We start from the raw sequence: 22,877 nt of genomic DNA, 5'->3' as shown, positions 1-22,877 counted from the left end.
AAGTAAAAGAATTTTTAAAGTATTTAAAGTAAGCGGTAGCATAGTCTTATGGAAAGATAAATGGATTCTAAATTGAGAATACATATGCTACAATTCTGAGCAGGAGCAGATTTTGAACATCTTACACTTAACCTCTGAGCTTTCAGTTATCATACTGGAAAAAGATACAATGGATATAATTACCAGCTATAAGATAGTACAACTTGAGCCTAGACAGAGACTGTGGTTAAGTCTGAGGCATATCTGAGCATAACTAGCAAAGCGATCGTACAGACCTATCATGCATATATAGCATGAGCTAATTAAAAGGGGTGGGATAAGATCTATATAGAAAATGTTTGAATATAGGACTTTAGTAGAAAGACGGTGAATAGTGTACTATCTATTCTCGTCTCAATCCAATGAACTGTTTTTCAATATTCCATGAGAAGTTGCACACAGAACTTAAAAGTGGCATTTTCTCCTTTGGGTATATCCCCAGTAATGGGATGGCTGGGTCATATGATACATCTAGTTCTAGATCCTTGAGGAATCGCCATACTGTTTTCCATAATGGTTGAACTAGTTTACAATCCCACCAACAATTAAAGATGTTCCTATTTCTCCACATCCTCTCAGCACCTGTTGTTTCCTGACTTTTAATGATCGCCATTCTAACTGGTGTGAGATGGTATCTCATTAATGGTTTTTGATTTGCATTTCTCCTGATGGCCAGTGATGATGAGCATTTTTTTTCCTTATGTCTGTTGGCTGTATGAATGTCTTCTTTTGAGAAATGTCTGTTCATATCCTTTGCCCACTTTTTGATAGGGTTGTTTGTTTTTTTCTTGTAAATTTGTTTGAGTTCTTTGTAGGTTCTGGATATTAGCCCTTTGTCAGATGAACAAATTGCACGTTATGCACATGTACCCTACAACTTAAAGTATAATAATAATAAATAAATTTTTTTTAAAAAAAGTGGCATTTTCTCAAAGTACTGCAGTATTTTCTTCAAACCAAGAAACCATTCTTTATCACATATGCCATTAACAAGTTTTCACAGAAAGCAACACAAAAGGATGGGATGTACTACATTAAATTTATGTATCAATTGATTCAGAAATCCTGCTTTCAGAAATCATAAAATATGAAAGAAACTTGTGACTCAGATTCAAAAAAAAATAAGGCTTTGAGATATGGGACCCAGGCTGTGTTATATCACTATGAAAAATTATGTCAAGTATTTATTATTTCACGTCTCACATAAATGTAAATGTCATTTTAGCAGGGAATTTTGCTATCTTGTTTATTTTTTTACTTTTACTATCTTCTTCATTGTTTGAAGTCCAGGAACTTGAACAGTAGTTGGCATACAGAACATATTTAACATATATTTATTAACTGAATAAATGAAGTAATTGTGACAATGTCTATCATAGATTTGGACAGAAAACATGGTCCCCATTTGTACCTGAAAAACATAGCCTGTGAACAGTACTGACTAAAGGAACCTCATATTGTTTTCACAGCTTGAGGTTTTCCAACTTTGGGAAGTCCATACCCTAAGCAAGAAGATGGTATTGTGAATGGTATCCATGCATCCCAATAGTGCATGGCTTTCATCTCAAATAGTTTTATAGAGAGGGCTACACCAACACGGTTTATAAGGCCATGTAAATCACCACTGCATGTATCCACAGACCAAAATAGTAAGCTGGAATTCCTGCAGTATGCAAGTAAATACAGCAAGCCAGTGACATTTGAGCTATGACTGTGAATGTTATCCCCTTGGGGGAAATCTAGGTTACAATTCTACCATTTCATTTATTCAACAAACATTCATTAGGTGCCTATTATATAAAATAACATGCTAAGTACTGAGAATGCAAAATAAGACATAATTTCTGCTCACACTGTTTTACCTGTCCCTGCCAAAAGCTCACAATTTTATTTGAGGGAGGGCAAATTATTTTTTGTAAATGATCTTTATAATAAATATAAATAAATTACAAGCAGTGTTCTATAAACAGAACATGGGGGCTTTACTTCTTATATATTTTAGGAAACAAATGGCAAGAAAAGTTGGCCATCCTGCTTTTCAAAGACTTTGTAGACTCTGCATCTTACAAAAGTTAAGACCTAGTTCATCAACTGTAAGAAAACTAAGTAGTGAAACTCATGATCTTCAGAGAAAGCATTGATATCACATGTATCTACAAACAAAAGTGTGTTTTAATGAAAAGAGAAGTACCTTGACATCATTATAAAAAAGAACCCACAACTACAGAGGCACTCTTCCATAGGGGACCTATGAGCCAAAGCTTTTGGGTAGTCACCACCAGGAACAAGTAGTACATTGAAATAATAGTGTTTGAAGATTTTATAAGTGCACGAGTACTGAGAACCAACCTGATGTGAGATGAAGCAAGGCAAATTTGAAAGGGAAACTTACATGCAAATAATTCTTTACACTAATAATTACCTTACTTTGATAGAAAAAATAGATAATTATCTCAAGGACCCATTAAATCTGAAAAGAAAAAAAATGCATATTTTATTCCTATTTCAAAATGTATTAGAAATGGCAATGCTCTCTATTCTTTAATTGATAGGATTTAAAGGTTGGTCCAAGTTCTAAAGCATTTATTTTCATCTAACTGAATAAAGAGGTGTCAAAATAAATCAATCATGATTACCTTAAACACTGAACAATGGAGATGAGATGACTGAAGGAAGACATAATTGAATAAACTCTGGGAAATTTTTGTATGATTAGTTGTTATAGGAAGGCTTTGAATAGAACTGCAATCTTTTATAAATATCCTTACCTGGGAACCTTGAAAGAAAACAATAGTCACATTGAAAAGTAATGAAATAAAGAAGATCATCTGTTATTTTGAATTATCTACCTACTCACATCATTGTCTCTCTCCTCTCGATTTTACTGTTAATAGCACTTTTATTTTTTATAAAAGGTTAGATTTTTAATAATGTTAGTTATTAGTTATAAAATTTCTATAGATTACAACAAAATGTCAAATAATTCCTCACTTTAGTACTCCCAAAACTGGGAAGAGGGAGAATTGATTACGGAACAGAATAAAATTAATATTTTATCCCATAGATTCTCTTTCTCTCAAGTAGAAACATTTAGGACACTTATTTTAAAGTGTTATGAATAAACATATGTTGTGCAGCCTACTTTCCTGTGTCCAAATATGTAAGTAAACAGGGTTTACCCATGCTATGGCTAGAGTTACTTAGACATACTATTTATTATTTCTTATCTTTCACATAGACTTAGACAAGCTCAACCTTCTCCATTTGTAAATGGGTTCAAGGGTTGACTACATAATTTGGAGGGTCTACTGCAAATTTAAAATGTAGAGCCCCTTATTTAAAAAGCAGGTGGGAAAAGCATCAATAATACTAAAATATAAAGGTTTTATTCCATTCTTTCTCCATCTATTGACTTGCCATGATGTTTTCTACTTGTTATACAATGTCATTCTAATAAAAATTAAACTTTTAATTATTAGCATATTTTCTGCTGTCTATATGACGTAATAAGTGTTTGAAATATAACTAAGAACATTTAACTTGTATGTAGAATGATTAAACTTATACAGTTCTTATGTCACACATATGGAAAGACTACACAAAACTAACTCAACTGTTCTTGTTTTATCTGTTGATATGTACACATTATACTCTCACACCCTACCTTTATCTCACTATGAGTAAAGATATAGTATAGGTTGCCCCATCTTTCCCTTTCTTTCCATGCCATTATTTCGACTGTAAGTGCTTGGCTACTACAGGGAAGTAACACAAATACAAAAGGATAAGATTTCTTGATAGTTCATGTATCTTACAATGTCACTGCCTCCTGTATGCATTTGAAGCAAGTTCTCGTTCTACAAAGTGTGGCATCTCAAGGTTGTCATGCCCTGCTTATTTGGTCACAGCTGTAACACATTTATCTTATATTCACTCTGAGTCTTGCAGACCTCCCACACATTGTGAGTTCACTCAAAACTCTGCTCATGGCATATTGTAAATGCTATATGCTAATGGGGTGACAAGGAACAGTGGTGGGACAGTGGCAATATTGTGCATTTCACTTCTGTTACATTACATGCTCCATTACCCTAGCAGTTTTCATTTGAAAAACATTAGTTCAAAGAAAAAGTTAAGAATTTAAGAAGGTAATAACCAAGTATTAAACCAAGTTGTGGCCCTTCTGAACATGGGACTCTGTGTGACTGCTCAGATCATAAACACATGAAGCCAACCCTGACTAGTTGCACATATTATTTTTGCTTAGAGAAAATGAGAGGCTTTATTTACATCTTAAGTCTACATTTGTTGTACCTATTTTATTTGTCATTATGTGAAATATAATCTTACTGTTTGCAGTGAACCGAATGTGTCTGTATCTCTCCAAAATTCTTACACTGAAATTCTAACCTTCCTATAACAGTATTAGGGAGTGGGGCCTTTGAGAGGTGATTAGGTTATGAGAATGGAGCCCTCATGAACAGGATTAGTGCCCTTATAAAAGAGACACTCATAATGCTACCCCTCCCCTCGCTCCCCTGTATGCCCTGGTGTGTGATGTTCCCCAGAGTCCAAGTGATCTCATTCAATTCTCACCTATGGCTGAGAACGTGGTGTTTAAGTTTTCTGTTCTTCACGATAGTTTGTGGAGAATGGTGGATTCCCAACTGCATCCATGTGCTCTACAAAGGACACGAACTCATCCTTTTTATGGCTGCATAGTATTCCATGGTGTATATGTGCCACATTTCTTAATCCAGTCTGTCACTGATGGACATTTGGGTTGATTCAACTCTTTGCTATTGTGAATAGTGCCGCAATAAACATATGTGTGCATGTGTCTTTAGAGCAGCATGATTTATAATCCTTTGGGTATATAGCCAGTAATGGGATGGCTGGTTCAAATGGTATTTCTAGTTCTAGATCCTTGAGGAATTGCCACACTGTTTTCCACAATGGTTGAACGGTTTACAGTCCCACCAACAGTGTAAAAGTGTTCTATTTCTCCATCCTTTCCAGCACCTGTTGTTTCCCGATTTTAATGATCGCCATTCTAACTGGTGTGAATGGTATCTCATTGTGGTTTTGATTTGCATTTCTCTGATGGCAAGTGATGAGCATTTTCATGTGTCTGTTGGCTGTATAGATAATGTCTTCTTTTGAGAAGTGTCTGTTCATATCCCTTTGCCCACTTTTGATGGGGTTGTTTGTTTTCCTATAGAATTTGTTTGGGTTCTTTAGCAGGTTCTGGATATTAGCCCTTTGTCAGATGAGTAGATTGCCCAGAAATTTTATCCCATTCTGTGGGTTTTCCTCTGATGGTAGTTTCTTTTTGCTTTTATTGCAGAAGCTCTTTAGTTTAATCAGATCCCATTTGTCAATTTTGGCTTTTGTTGCCATTGTTTTGGTGTTTTAGACGTGAAGTCCTTGCCCATGCCTGTAGCCTGAATGGGATTACCTAGGTTTTTCTTTTGGGTTTTAAGGTTTTAGGTCTAACATTTAAGTGTCTAATCCATCTTGAATTAATTTTCATTATAGGGTAAAGGAAGGATCAGTTTCAGCTTTCTATATGGCTAGCCAATTTTCCCAGCACTATTTATTCAATGAAGTCCTTTCCCCATTTCTTGTTTCTCTCAGGTTTGTCAAAGATCAGATGGCTGTAGATGTGTGGTGTAGTATTTCTGAGGGCTCTGTTCTGTTCCATTGGTCTATATCTGTTTGGTACTTACCATGCCGTTTTAGAGGATTTTCTGTAGCCTTGTAGTATAGTTTGAAGTCAGGTAGCATGATGCATCCAGCTTTGTTCTCTTGGCTTAGGATTGTCTTGGCAATGCAGGGTCTTTTTTGGTTTCATATGAATGTTAAGCAGTTTTTTTCCAGTTCTGTGAAGAAAGTCATTGGTAGCATAATGGGGATGGCATTGAATCTATAAATTACCTCAGGCAGTATGGCCATATTCACAATATTGATTCTTCCTCTCCATGAGCATGGTATGTTCTTCCATTTGTTTGTGTCCTCTTTTATTTCACTGAGCAGTGGTTTGTAGTTCTCCTTGAAGAGGTTCTTTACATCCCTTGTAAGTTAGATTCCTAGGTATTTTATTCTATTTGAAGCTATTATGAATGGGAATTCATTCATGATTTGGCTCTGTTTGTCTGTTACTGGTGTATAAGGATGCTTGTGATTTTTGCACATTGATTTTGCATTAGGAGATATACCTAATTTAAAAGACGAGTTAATGGGTGCAGCACACCAACATGGCACATGTATACATATGTAACAAACCTGCATGTTGTGCACATGTACCCTAGAACTTAAAATATAATAATAAAAAAAAGAAAAAATAAAATAAAATAAAAGAGACCCTCAGAGAGCTTTCTGCATTCTTTCCTCCATGTGAGGATACAATGAAAGTCAGTTGTCTGCAACCAGAAAGAAGGCCCTCACCAGAACCCGACTATGCTCTCACCCTGATATCAGATGTCCAGCCTCTAAAACTGAGAGAAATAAATGTCTATTGTTTGTAAGCCGCCCAGTCTATGAAACTTCGTTATAGCATCCCAAATTACGATGTTACTGTGTCATGTAATTCTTTAAGGAAGAGGGGTGGCTTTCCAGCTTGTTTCATAAACCAAATGCCATTTAATAAGATACAAGTCCATATTGTCAATACTAGCCAGTTCGTAAATATAGTATTTTCACTTTATTACAATTAGTTATGACACAGAAATAAAAAATTCAATGCATAAAATATTAGGACATTTCAGTCATCTATTATTTATTGAACACCTATTGTACATCAATAATTGTTCTAACTCTGGGGGAGAAACCTTACACCACGAAAACTACTCATTTTGTAGATCTTATCATATTAAATATATTCAATCAGCTCAGACATAGGACAGGTTTCAATACATAACAAATTGAGATACTTGTTTATTCATCTAATATTTACTGAATTCCTACTATATCTCATTCACTATTCTAGGCTCTAGGGATACCTGAGTGAACTCAACTTACATGCAAGTGTTTTTTACAGGCAAAAACAAGTAAACAAATATAAAAAATATTGCCAGGTTATAATAGGTGTCATGTAAGAAATTAAAAGCAGAATAAAAGGTAGACTGTGATAGATAGTTGCTATTTTAAAATAAGGCTACTCTGGAAGACTTCCATGAGTGGGCAGCATCTGAACAAAAACAAAATTAAACAGGAAGAGACAAAGCCTAGAAATATCAGAGAAAGGACTCTAGCAGGCAGAGTTATCAGCAGATACAAAAGCCTGGAATTGGTAGTATGTGTGAAACATTCAGGAATAGAAAGATCAGTGTGGCTATCAATGAGGTAACCTGCACCGAGATCAGATAGGGAAATTATTAGAGGCCTTGTCAAGATGGGAGACTGTATTCTAAGTGTCATGAAAAGCCATCGGATGGTTTTGAATAGCAAGGTGCAGGAATAGCAAATCCATCATTTTTGTTATTAATGCATGCTTTTACTATGTTTGCCAAAGCTCTACAATCCACAACCAATCAATCTTACCTTCCCAGACTTACCACAACTACATTCTTTCATAAACCCTAATTCTCTAAGGAAAAATCCCATCATAATTTCCAATTACATCTGTCATTGCATATCAAAATTTACTCATCTTTCCAGGCCTCCGAGATTCAAATGCCACCTCTTCCACAAAAGGGACATTTCTGATTAAAATAATTCATCTATCAAATCTCTATATCCTTTGGTTCTGTCCATGAGAAGTCATTTCTATGTCATTCTCTGGAAGTCGTGCTATTCAACACAATTGTCCAGTAAACGAACAAGCAAAATGGTCTATGAAATGTGGAATTATTAACAAAGAGATTTTTACATCACAAATATTTAAATTAAAATATGTAACTGTACTTTTATATGTGAATATTTTAATGTAGGATTGAGGCCTTTTCTCTGAGGATATATTGATTAGAGCTCTGTAAAATGGTCCCCCCAACACTCATTTTGCACATTTATCTCAACTTTAGTTATTTAATATTGAACAGCAATTTAAATGAATCTCTATATAAATCTGAAGGTAAAATCCTTGAATTTATTTATTTTTCTACCTTTCAGTATCCCCGGGAACATTGCTACTCAAAGTATAATCTGTGGACTAGCTTCCTCATTATCATATCTTGTAACTTATCAGAAATAGTATCAACTGGATAACCATATGCAGAAGAATGAAATTAGACCTATGTCTCTCACTGTGTACAAAGATCAACTCAAAATAGATTAAAAACTTAAATATAAGAACCAAGACTGAAAATACTAGAAAGAAAACATATAGAAAATGCTCCAGGTCAATCTGGGCAAAAATTTTATGGCTAAGACCTTAAAAGTACAGTCACTAAAAATATAAATAGGCAAGGGGGACCATATTAAACTAAAAATATGCTGCGCTGCAAAGTAAACAACAGAGTGAAGAGATAACTTGTTCAATGGGAAAAATTATTTACAAACTAGTCATCCAACTAGTGATTAATAAATATCAAGAATATACAAGGAACTCAAACACTTTAACAGCAAAACAAACAAATAATCCCATTAAAAAGTGGGCAAATTCCCCAAATTTCTCAAAAGATAACATACAAACGGCCAACAGGTACATAAAAATATGCTCAACATCACTAATTATCAGGAAAATGCAAATCAAATCCACATGAGATATCATCTTACTCTGATTAAAATGGCTATTATTTAAAAAGATTTTTTAAAATAGCAGATGCTAGTGAGAATACAGAGAAAGGAACACTGCTGGTGGGAATGTAAATTAGTACAGCCATTATGAAAAACAGTATGTAGGTGTCTCAAGAAAACTAAAAGTAGAACTACTATAGGACTCAGCAATCCCACTACTGAGTATTTATTAAAAAGACAGGAAATAACTATATTAAAAAGATACCTGCACCCCCATGTTTATTGCAGCCTTATTCACAATAGCAAAGATACAGAATCAACCTGTGTCCATCAATGGGTGAATGGATAAAGAAAATATGCACATATATACAATAGAATACTATTTAGTCAGGAAAAAAGTATGTCTTGTCCTTCACAGCAACATGAATGGAGCGGTCATCACATTAAGTGAAATAAGCCAGGCGCAGAAAGACAAATGTCACACGCCCTCACTCATATGTGTGAGAGCTATAAGAAGTTGAGTTGGGGGGGGTGGAGCAAGATGGCCGAATAGGAACAGCTCAGTCTCCAACTCTAGCACAGCTGACACAGAAGACCCGTGATTTCTGCATTTCAACTGAGGTACTGGGTTCATCACTAGGGAGTGCGGACAATGGTGATAGTCAGCTGCTGCAACCCGACCAGCGAGAGCTGAAGCAGAGGCGAGCATCGCCTCACCTGGGAAGCATAGGGGAAAGGAATCCCTTTTTCTAGCCAGGGAACTGAGACACACAACACCTGGAAATCGGTGCTCCCACCCCAATGCACCACTGTGTGCTTTAAGTAGCTTGGGCACACCAGGAGATTATATCCCACACCTGGCCAGGAGGGTCCCATGCCCCTTGAGCCTCCCTCATTGTTTCTTACAGCAGTCTGTGATCTGCCAGCAAAGGCAGCAGGCTGGGGGAGGCGCCTGCCATTGCTGAGGCTTAAGTAGGTAAGCTCGCTGCTGGGAGAAGCTCGAGACTGAGTGGAGCTCAGAGCAGCTCAAGAGGCTCTGCCTGTCTCTGGGCTTACCACCTCTGGGGACAGGGCACAGTAAACAATGGCGGCGAGCCTCTGCAGACACAAAAGCGACTCTGACAGCTTTGAAGAGTGCAGGTGGATCTCTAACCGCGAGGAGGTTGAGATCTGAGAAGGGACAGACTGCCTGCTCCAGTGGGTCCTGACTGAGTAGCCTAACTGGGAGACATCCCCCACTAGGGAGCGATCTGACACACACCTCACAGGGTTGGAGTACAACCCTTGCCTCCAAGCAGAATCAGACAGGTACACTCGCTGTTCAGCAATATTCTATCTTCTGCAGCCTCTGCTGCTGATACAGGTAAACAGGGTAGGAGTGGACCTCAAACAATCTCCAAACAGACCTACAGCCAGGGGTCCTGGCCATTTAGAAGGAAAACTATCAAACAGGAGGACACCTACCTAAAACCCCATCGAGATGCGTCCACCATCATCGAGACCAAGGCAGGTCGGAAACCACAAAGATGGGGAAAAAGCAGGCAGAAAAGCTGGAATTCAAAAATAGGCACATCTCCCCGGCAAAGGGCGCAGCTCATGCACGCCCAGCAATGGATCAAAGCTGGACAGAGAATGAGCTTTGTGAGATGAGAGAAAGAAGCTTCAGTCATCAAACTTCTCAGAGCTAAAGGAGAATTCACGTGCCAAGCATAGAAACTAAAAATCTTGAAAAAAAGTGGAAGAATTGATGGCTAGAGTATTAATGCAGAGAAGGTCATAAACAAAATGAAAGATGAAAACCATGACCGCGAAATCGTGACAAATGCACAAGCTTCAGTAACCATTTCGATCAACTGGAAGGAAGAGTATCAGCGATTGAGGATCAAATAGATGAAATGGTAGAAGAGAAACCAAAGGAAAAAAGAAAGAAAAGAAATGAACAAAGCCTGCAAGAGTATGGGATTATGTAAAAGACCGATCGTCTGATTGGGGTTACAATTGAGGAAAATGGAACCAAGTTGGAAAACACTCTTCGGGATATCATCCAGGAGAACTTCCCCAACCGCCCTAGTAGGGCAGGCCAACATTCAAATCAGGAAATACAGAGAATGCCACAAAGATACTCACCGAGAAGAGCAACTCCAAGACATAATTGCCAGATTCACAAAGTTGAAATGAAGAGAGGAAAAAATCTTAGGGGCAGCCAGAGAGAGAAGGTCGGGTTACCTGAAAGGGAGATCCATCAGACTAACATCAGATCTCTCAGCAGAAACTCTACAAGCCAGAAGAAGAGAGTGGGGGGCCAATATTCCAGCATTCTTAAAAGAAAGAATTTTAAGCCAGAATTTCATATCCAGCCAACTAAGTTTCATAAGTGAAGGAGAAATAAAATCCTTTACAGATAAGCAAATGCTTAGAGATTTTGTCACCACTAGGCCTGCCTTGCAAAGAGAAAGCCCTGAAGCAGAAGAAGCACTAAACATGGAAAGGAACAGCCGGTACCAGCCATTGCAAAAACATGTACCAAAATGTAAAGACCATCGAGGATGGGAAGAAACTGCATCAACTGAAACCACAAAATAACCAGTTAATATCATAATGACAGGATCAAGCTCACACGCAATCTTAACCTTAAATGTAAATGGACTAAATGCTCCAATGAAAAGACCTGAACTGGCAAACTGGATAAAGAGTCAAGACCCATCAGTCTGCTGTATTCAGAGGCGCATCTCACATGCAGAGACATACATAGGCTCAAAATAAAGGGATGGAGGAAGTTTACCAAACAAATGGAGAACAAAAAAAAGCAGGGGTTACAATACTAGTCTCGATAAAACAGACTTTAAACCATCAAAGATCAAAAAGAGACAAAGAGGCCATGACATAATGGTAAAGGGATCAATTCAACAGAAAGAGCTAACTTATCCCACAAATATATACCCAATAGAGGGTTACCGATTCATAAAAGCAAGTCATGAGAGACTTACAAAGAGACTTAGACTCCCCATACAATAATAATGGGAGACTTCAACCTCCACTGTCAACATTAGACAGATCAGACAGAAAGTGAACAAGGATATCCAGGAATTGAACTCATCTCTGCAGCAAGCAGACCTAATAGACATCTATAGAACTCTCCACCCCAAATCAACAGAACATACATTCTTCTCAGCACCACATCGCACTTACTCCAAAATTGGCCACATAATTGGAAGTAAGCACTCCTCAGCAAATGTACAACAACAGAAATTATAACAAACTGTCTCTCAGACCACAGTGCAATCAAACTAGAACTCAGGACTAGAAACTCAATCAAAACCATTCAACTACATGGAAAATGAACAACCTGCTCTGAATGACTACTGGGTACATCCAGAAATGAAGGCAGAAATAAAAGATGTTCTTTGAAACCAATGAGAACAAGACCACAACATACAGAATCTCTGGGACACAGTTACATGAGTGTAGAAATTTATAGCACTAAATGCCTAAGAGAAAGCAAGGAAAAGATCAGAAATTGACACTCTGCTCCACTTGAGGGTCACAAGAGGCAAAGAGAAACAAAACAAACGGCCGAGAGAAGCTAAGCAGAAGGCAAAGAGAAATAGATGGGAATCAAGAACAGAGACTAGGAGATAGAGACACAAAAATATCAAACAATCAATGAGATCCAGGAGTTGGTTTTGAAAAGATCAACAAAATTGACAGACGCTAGCAAGACTAATAAGAAGAAAGAGAAAAAGGGAGTCAAATGAAGCGTAATAAAAAATGATAAAGGGGATATCACCACTGAACCCATAGAAATACAAACTACCATCAGAGAGAATACTCAAACACCTCTATGCAAATAAACTGGAAAATCTAGAAGAAATGGATAATTTCCTGGACAGCATTACAATCTTCAAGACTAAACCAGGAAGAAGTTGAATCCTAGAAAGACCAATAGCAGGCTCTGAAATTGAGGCAATAATTAATAACCTACCAACCAAAAAAGTCAGGACCACACATGGATTCTCGAAAGAATTCTACCAGAGGTACAAGGAGGGCTGGTACCATTCCTCCTGAAACTATTCAATCAATGAAAAAGGGAGTCTCCTAACTCATTTTATAGAGGCCAGCATCATCCCTGATACCAAAGAAGCCTGGCTTGAGACACAACAAAAAAGAGAATTTTTGAGACCGCTATCCTGATGAACATCGATGCAAAAATCCTCAATAAAATGCCTGGCGGCGGTTCAGCAACACATCAAAAGCTTATCCTACATGATCAAAGTGGGCTTTATCCTAGGATGCAAGAGCTGGTTCAACATTCGCCAATCAATAAACATAATCCAGCATATAAACAGAACCAAAGACAAGAACCACATGATTATCTCAATAGATGCAGAAAAGGCTTTTGACAAAATTCAACAGCCCTTCATGCTAAAAGCAGCTCAATAAATTCGGTATTGATGGAGCGATACCTCAAAATAATAAGAGCTATTGTAACCAAACCCAGCTAATATCATACTGAATGGGCAAAAACTGGAAAAATTCCCGCTGAAAACTGGCACAGAACAGGGATGCCCCCCTCTCACCACTCCTATTCAACATAGTGTTGGAGTTCTGGCTAGGGCAATCAGGCAAGAAAGAAATAAAGGGTATTCAGTTAGGGAAGAAGAAATCCAAATTGTCCCTGTTTGCAGATGACATGGTGTATATTTAAAGAAACCCCATTGTCTCAGCCCAACATCATGTAAGCTGATAACAACTTCAACAAAGTCTCAGGATACAAAATTAATGTGCAAAAATCACAAGCATTCTTATACCACCAGTAACAGACAAACAGAGAGCCAAATCATGGTGGAGCTTCCATTCACAATTGCTCAAAAGAATAAAATACCTAGGAATCCAACTTACAAGGGATGTAAAGGACCTCTTCAAGGAGAACTACAAGCCTTACTCAGTGAAATAAAAGGGACTAAAACAAATGGAAGAACATACCATGCTCATGGATAGGAAGGAATCAATAATATCATTGAAAATGGCCACATACTGCCCAAAGGTTATTTATAGATTCAATGCCATCCCCATCCAAGCTACCAATGAGTTTCTTCTGGGAGTGGAAAAAACTGCTTTAAAAGTTCATTGGAACCAAAAAGAGCCCACATCTCCAAGACAATCTAAGTCAAAGAACAAAGCTGGAGGCATCCATAGCCTGACTTCAAACTATACTACAGGCTACAGTAACCAAAACAGCATGGTACTGGTACCAAAACAGAGATATAGACCAATGGAACAGAACTGAGTCCTCATAAATAATACCACACATCTACAGCCATCTGATCTTTGACAAACCTGAGAGAAACAAGAAATGGGGAAAGGATTCCCTATTGAATAAATGGTGCTGGGAAAATTGGCTAGCCATAAGTAGAAAGCTGAAACTGGATCCTTTCCTTACTCCTTATACGAAAATTAATTCAAGATGGATTAGACACTTAAATGTTAGACCTAAAACCTTAAAAACCCTAAAAGAAAAACCTAGGTAATCCCATTCAGGACATAGGCATGGGCAAGGACTTCATGTCTAAAACACCAAAAACAATGGCAACAAAAGCCAAAATTGACAAATGGGATCTGATTAAACTAAAGAGCTTCTGCACAGCAAAAGAAACTACCATCAGAGTGAACAGGCAACCTACAGAATGGGATAAAATTTTTGCAATCTACTCATCTGACAAAGGGTTAATATCCAGACCCTACAAAGAACTCAAACAAATTTACAAGAAAAAAACAAACAACCCCATCAAAAAGTGGGCAAAGGATATGAACACACATTTCTCAAAAGAAGACATTCATACAGCCAACAGACACATGAAAAAATGCTCATCATCACTGGCCATCAGAGAAATGCAAATCAAAACCACAATGGGATACCATCTCACACCAGTTAGAATGGCGATCATTAAAAGTCAGGAAACAACAGGTGCTGGAGAGGATGTGGAGAAATAGGATCACTTTTACACTGTTGGTGGGATTGTAAACTAGTTCAACCATTATGGAAAACAGTATGGCGATTTCTCAAGGATCTAGAACTAGATATACCATATGACCCAGCCATCCCATTACTGGGGATATACCCAAAGGATTATAAATCATGCTGCTCTAAAGACACATGCACACGTATGTTTATTGTGGCACTATTCACAATAGCAAAGACTTGGAATCAACCCAAATGTCCATCAGTGACAGACTGGATTAAGAAAATGTGGCACATATACACCATGGAATACTATGCAGCCATTAAAAAAGATGAGTTTGTGTCCTTTGTAGGGACATGGATGCAGCTGGAAACCATCATTCTTAGCAAACTATCACAAGAACACAAAACCAAACACTGCATGTTCTCACTCATAGGTGGGAACTGAACAATGAGATCACTTGGACTCGGGAAGGGGAACATCACACACCTGGGGCCTATCATGGGGAGGGGGCGGGGGGAGGGATTGCATTGGGAGTTATATCTGATGTAAATGACGAGTTGATGGGTGCTGACGAGTTGATGGTTACAGCACACCAACATGGCACAAGTATACATATGTAACAAACCTGCACGTTATGCACATGTACCCTAGAACTCAAAGTATAATAATGATAAAATAAAAAATAAATAAATAATAAAAAATAAAAAATAAAAATAAAAAAATTTTAAAAATTTAAGAAATAAAAGAAGTTGAGGTAGAGAGTAGAACAATAGTTTTCAGTGGCTGAGAATGATGTCTGTGGGGTTAAGGAGATGAAGAGAGGTTGGTTAGTGGAGAAAAACATACATTTAGATAGAAGGAATAAGTTCTAGTGTTCAATAGCACGGTAGAGTGACAATATGTGTATAATTAACAATATAATGTATATTTTCAAATAGCTAGAAGAGAATATCGGAAATATTACCAACAGAAAGAAAAGATAAATGTTCCAGTAATGGAAATCCTACATACCCATTATAATATTTACAAGGTGCATGTGATATTTTGATACATTCTATGCATGTATTAGAGTTCCCTTTCTCTGCATTTTCACTAGCATCTGTTATTTTTAAAATCTTTTTAATAATAGCTGGTTTAATTGGGGTAGGATGGTATCTCACTGTGGTTTTGATTTGCATTTCCCTGATAATTAGTGATGTTAAGCATTTTTTTAATGCACTTGTTGGCTATTTGTATGTCATCTTTTGAGAAATTCTATACATGTATCAAAATCTCACATGTACCTCATAAATATGTACAAACATATATCAACTAAATGATTTTTTAATTTACAAAAGAGAAATACAGTCTGAGGCCCTATACCAGAATTAATTCAATGAGAATCCACACTTTAACAACATCCAAGTGGTTCTTGTAAACCTGAAAGATGAATAAGTAATTATCTAGCACATGTCTAATTCAATTACAATTTTTAAAACATATTGCCTTAACCAAGTCTCTTCAAAATATTAAAGTTGGTTTTCATAAAAATAACTTCCTCTCTTGCTCTCCCTTATGCATTCGTATTTTACTGGTTTAGGTACGTGCAGAAAACACTTGACATAGCAGGCCTGAGAAAGGTCTGCTTGCAAAGTTGCCCCTGTTGATATTAGGGAACTTGACTGGCAAACAGGTCTTTAAACTGGTATAAAGTTGCCCTTAAATGATAAAGGTGGCTCGCTGTGCCTAAATGGTACAAACAATGCCATTTATGATGGATACCTGCTCTCCTCTTGCAGTCAGGAATTTTGGTACATACTAGACAGACAGTACCAATATGACTGACCATCAATAAAAACCTTGGATTCCTAGGCTCATATGAGCTTCCCTGGAAGACAACATTTTATGTGGGTTGTCACAACTAGTTGCTAGAGAAGTTAAGTGCATCCTCCCTGTGTGACACCACTGGGAGAGAACTCTTGGAAGCTTGTACTTGATTTTCTCCTAACTTTGCACTTGGCAGCTTCTTCCTTTGCTGACTTTGCTTTTGTATCCTTTTTCTATAATAAATCTTAGTTGTGGTTACAACTATTTACTGAGCCTTCTAGCAAATCACTGGACTAGGAAGCAATCTTGGGGACCCAAAACACAATGTAATTAAATTACCTTATTACTAAAGAAAATACAGCTAATTTTGGAACTCTTAACTGATTTTTAGTAAGCATACAACTCAATTATTGAGAGCAAAAGTATATGAATATTCAAGAGTCACCATGAGCAATCAGTGCATACCAGACATAAATCAGCATATTTTCAGAGAACCGGGGTAAGGTTGGTTAATTCACTAAGGAAATAAAGCTCTCCTTAAGGCAAGGTCCAAGCTCGACAGACTGTATATACCCAACAGAATGTCACACTGTGTCCCATACGTAATAAGCTTTCAGGGAATATTTACTGAGAGAATTCTTTAACCATTTAAACATTTTGTTGAATTACATTTTAAGCAAGTGTATTAGTCCGTTTTCACACTGCAGATAGAGACATACCCTAGACTGGGCAATTTACAGAAGAAGGAGGGTTATTGGACTTACAGTTCCATGCGTCCAAGGAGGCCTCACAATCATGGCGGAAGATGAAAGGCGAGTAGGAGCAAGTCATGTCTTACGTGGATGTCAGCAGGCAGAGTTTGTTCACGGAAACTCCAGTTTTAAAACCATTGGCTCTCATGAGACTCATTCACTATCATCAGAATAGTGCAGGAAAGACTCGCCCCCATAATTCAATCACCTCCCACAGGTTCCCTCACAACAAGTGGGAATTGCGGGAGTTACAATTCAAGATGAGATTGGGTGGGGACACAGCCAAACCATATCAGCAAGGCAAAAGATTCGCTAAGGTGTTTTTTATGAGAGGAATCATAAATGGTATGCATAAGTAAATCCACATTTTGCCTGTAAATATTTTTAACAAAAACATACTGTTGTTAGTTTTCATTATCAACTTAATATGAAAACGTATCAGCAGCTTTTTGCATCTCAACATACGTCAAAGTATTTATTGTGTTTTTGTTATAGTGAATTTGACTGTCTGTCTATTTCAGGTCTTATGGGTTTTACTCTGCTTCTCTAAAGCCCTCTAAGGCAGAGAAAATCTACAGTGGTATTCCTGCTACCAAACAAATCTGACATTCTCCAAAGCCATCATTCTCCTTAACTTGTCAACAGATTCAGTTAAATTTGTTGTATTGATATGAAAGTTGAATTCTGAAAACTAAATAACTCAGGAAGTTATGATCCTTCTATGCTGGTTTGAAGGACTTTGCTACTTAGGCAAGTAAATGACTCCATTTAGAAACTATCATTGTAGTTTACCATAACCATCAAGAACAATTGTTAAAATGTTGATTTACCATCATCTAGATAAAATTGCCTCATTTTCTCCAAACATGATTTCCCACAGCTTTTGGTCACCTAAACAGGGTTAGCTTTATCAACATTAACTTAGAATGGTCTCTGATGTACATGTGCTAAAAATCATACCGTTTTTTACAACTTAGAAGCCTTTCAGTACCTAGACATCTGGTAACAACCAAGTCTATGTGATCATAGTTCTATATGAATCCTCAAAATCGCTGATCAACTTCCACTAGTATTGTGCTGACATAAGTAACCCTGTGGATTGGAATACTGTTAAGTGCAATTTTCTACCTATTCTGATATGAGTCACAAAATATTATCTTGCTAAAGACATTTAGAACATTTATTGACAAAGAAAATTATACATTCAATTTTATATTGACTAAAGCTATATCTTCCTATAGGATTTTTCTTTTTTTACTTGAACTATACATTTCACAAAAATGTTAGCATGCTTTAGCAATCTGAAATTTTAATATTTTTAAGGAAAGAAAAATATTTCCTGTTATCCTAAAGAACAATGAAAATGAATTTTAGAGGAGTCTTTTTTTTATTCAAATACAAAAAGTTTACGATAATTAAATTTCAGAGTAAATGTATTTTAAAACCCTTTATTGAGATGTAAAATCTAACACACATTGATTCAGAGCTTAAAATAATAGTTGATGCATAAAAAATTAATTGTCTTGAATAAAGAAATAAAGGAAAGTATTAAGGAGTAAATGAATGAATATATTCATTATTAACAGATTTTTAGAGGAATAGGTCCTGACAACTCTAAAACTATAAAATTTTTCAGAAGTAAAAGGAGAGGCACCTACACATAGCAGCTTCGTGCCTCTTATATATAGATAAAATAACACATTAGGGATATTAGACAACAGAACATGCTATTCAGTAAATTTTTGTGATGTATGATTTATCTGTCATTTCTTAGATTAAGATTGTATTGTATTACTGCTTATTTCTAAACATGTGTTTTCCTTTTTATTAACCTCTAGTCATAGTACTAAAAGCATTAGTTTGTAGTGCATGTAAGAATATGCCATAATTATCAATTTCTTTTAAATGTGCTTTTCTGCATCCCACTAATAGTCTTAGGTAATCACCATAATCACTTTTAAAAATAGGACAAATGGAGATGAGGAAATTATATGATTCATACAAAGGTTTAAATGAAGTAGAAAATCATGTCATAAACATACTCTGCAATTTTTTGCACAGGTATTATCTCTTATCACCACTAGTTCTAGAATGAAACAACAGATTACATTTTCGCTATATGGAAAAATCCTAAAGAGAGAGACAAGTACATCAACCATATTCTTAAGTGATTCAGAAGTTCTTCCATCAAACAAAGCAAAATGTTCATGGACTGTCTCTAAAAACCACAGTAAACCCAAGGCCTAAAAACAGAAAATGAGATGAGTTTCACTATAAATTTCAGATTCTGAGATCTGCACAAAGTATATCAGCTTCTATTAATTTATATTCCTTGACCTGTTCAATTGTCCAATACCCAATTCTAATCTTTTCTTTCAAAATTAGTCTTTTAGTGTCCTTATAAACCTTGTGAACATCACCATCATCTCTCTCTAGTGGAGGGCAATGATGTAATTCATTCTGTACCTTGAAATGATCCTTCATCATTATCTTCCCTTTTGGTATAAAGTAGTTTTAAAATTATCCATTTTGTGGGCAAAGGATATGGACACTTTTCAAAAGAAGACATACATGTAGCCAACAAGCATATGAAAAAAAGCTCAACATCGCTGATCATTACAAAAATGCAAATCAAAACCACAATGATACCATCTCACACCAGTCAGAATGGCTACTATTTGAAAAATCAAAAGAAAAAATAATAGATGTTAGCGAGGTTGTGGAGAGAAAGGAATGCTTATACACTGTTAGTAGGAGTGTAAATTAGTTCAGTCATTGTGAAAGACAGTGTGGTGATTCCTCAAAGACCTAAGACAGAAATATCATTCAACTCAGCAATCCCTTTCTGGGTATATACCCAAAGGAATATAAATAATTCTATTTTAAAGACACATGCACATGTATGTTCACTGCAGCACTATTCATAATAGCAAAGGCATGGAATCAACCTAATTGTCCATCAGTGATACACTGAAGAAAGAAAACAAAATGGAATACTATGCAGCCATAAAAAAGAATATCATGTCCTTTTCAGGGACATGGATGGAGCTGTAGGCCATCGCCCTTAGCCAAATAATGCAGGAACAGAAAACCAAATGCCACATGTTCTTACTTATAAGTGGGAGCTAAATGATGAGAACATATGAACACAGAGAGAGGAAAAACACTCAATTGCCTTTTGGAGGGTGGAGGGTGGGAGGAGGGAGATGATCAGGAAAAACAACTAATGGGTACTAGGCTTCATACCTGGGTGATGAAATCGTCTGTACTAGAAACCCCCATGACACAAGCTTACCTATGTAACAAACATGCGCTTGTACCCCTCAACTTAAACTAAAAGTTAAAAATAATTATCCACTTTGGCATATGAATAGAGTATATACATGAACTTCATATGTGAAAGAGGAAACATTACAAATCATTACTCATAAAAAGAAGACTCATTCTTCAAACAAGCTAGAGAAACAGAGAAATTGAAACAATTAAAATCTTTACATAATATCAAAAATCAAAATACAATTTTATCTCGTATGTAATGATTTGGTTATCGTATCAGCAAAATTGGATTCTTGGAAAGGCAGGGCCCAGGGCAATTTTGCAGACTTCAGGCTCTGGAACCATCCAATGAGTATCTGTTTCATTCTCATCTTTGCATTTCTTCGCATGTTGGCTTAATTTTCTCTTGCTACTAAAAGATATCTCTTGCCAGTCAGTGGGGATGACAACAACTACTGAATTTAAATTTGCACACATTAGTGACAGAGCTAAAGATGCTCTTCCTTCACCAGTAGTTCTAATTTTCTCAGGGAAGGAATATGACTGGCTGTACTTGGGTTAGTGGACACCTCAATCCATTGCTGTGACCGGAAAGCAAATTCCACAGTAAATCTGTCAGTTGTCATTTGGACTACAAGTCAAGACAAAGTTATTTTGCTCGAAAGAGGGGAAGATATTGGCAATCAGGACAATGCAATGTAATTATAAAAGATATATCTGATTTACATTAACTGTTAGCAACAAAAATGTAAAACTAATTACCTATATACAAAATTAAAATATAGGTATAAATGCTTGCCACATCACTATGTGAGTGTAGACAAGTTACTTAATTTTCCTGAGTCTTTATTTTTGCCTTCAAGTAGAATTTATAATTTTTCCCTAAAAAAATTGTTCTGAGATAAAAACACAAAATATCATTGAAGTGGCAAGAGTTTATCTGGACATGATAACCATCGTTCATAATTTGTGGGTACTATGCAAAATGTAAACGGTCACAATCAATATTCACTTTGAAAGAATTCTGGTAAATATCCTGGTCAAATATTATTTTCAAAACAATATGTTTGGGGGCTAATTTGTTAATAATGATGCCACTAATTATTTTAGCATTCTGGATCATATTGGTGTATGTATCCATAAAACGTCAGCACATAACTGCATACATGAATACATATGTGGTATAGGTAACTGGAGGGGATAGCTCAATAGTGAAAGGAAAACTAAACCGTTTAAGAAAACCATTGTTATCTTTCACTACTGATACACACTTCTTTTAGCAAGGTTTACATTTAGAAGGGTGCTTTTAGAAGTAATCTACTTCTATAGTTTCTCTCCAGAGGCTGTTATGTAGAAGCAGTGGCTGTACTTAAAATAATTACTGTATGGCTATATTATGTATTTCTGTATTAGCCGGTGTAGTGAAGATGAAGGACCCTTGCCTTCAAATCAATGAAACAAGCAACACTTTCCATGGTTCAATATTATGGAGAAGAATGTTTCTGTGCATCTCAATTACGTGAATATAAAGTTTTGTTGTGTTTCAATACTCACCAACCCTAGGTCTATATTTTCAGACTTTCTTTGTTTGATAATCTATTTCTTCAATTCACCTAACTTTCATCTCTAGGATAACTCTTTTCCAAAATTTAATTAGAAAGATTCTTCTTCTTTTTTTATAAGTGCACAATGACCAACTATGTGCCAGTTGCCTAAGTAGCTGATATTCCTAGCCACACAAGCCCAAACTTTAATATCAGGATTATGAGTAGTAAGCTCTGTTCATTGTTTATTCCCTCCATATGCCAAAGTAGGGCTCTCAGTCCTCTCTAGTTTGTTCCCTATATAATTAATGTGAATCCCTAAGAGATGGCTGAGGCCATTTTGCATACATATCCAGAAAAGTCTCTACCTGGCACTTCTTTGTACACCGCAAATCCTTCAAATAGAGTTGTTCCCCCTAGGCAATATTTCCTCTTCTGGAAACCACTATTTCTTCTCTATGCCCTCTAGTCCAGCAACCATCAAAGCTCTATGGGGTACTAATTGCTCCTAACTATAGCTTCCAATGGACACTATCAAACCTATCTGGCACTACCTGTTCCAGGTACTGTGACCAAAAAAAAAGGACAGAATGTCTATTTGTGCTATGGTGTTTGAAAGAAGCTACAAAGCAATGCTTAATAATAGATTTCACTAATTTAGCACTCATGACATGTTAGGCACTATGCTAAAGCAACTCAATGTTCACTACCACATTATACAAAAGATACTCTTTAACAATTGAAAACTCAGCTGAAAACACTGAGTACATTGTTCAAGATCACGCACTAAAGGACAGTGCTCATTTTCACACCTATATCTA

This window comes from Papio anubis, chromosome 9 (genome assembly GCF_008728515.1).
Source record: "Papio anubis isolate 15944 chromosome 9, Panubis1.0, whole genome shotgun sequence".
Classification (NCBI taxonomy): domain Eukaryota; kingdom Metazoa; phylum Chordata; class Mammalia; order Primates; family Cercopithecidae; genus Papio; species Papio anubis.
This window is presented reverse-complemented; position numbering follows the sequence as displayed.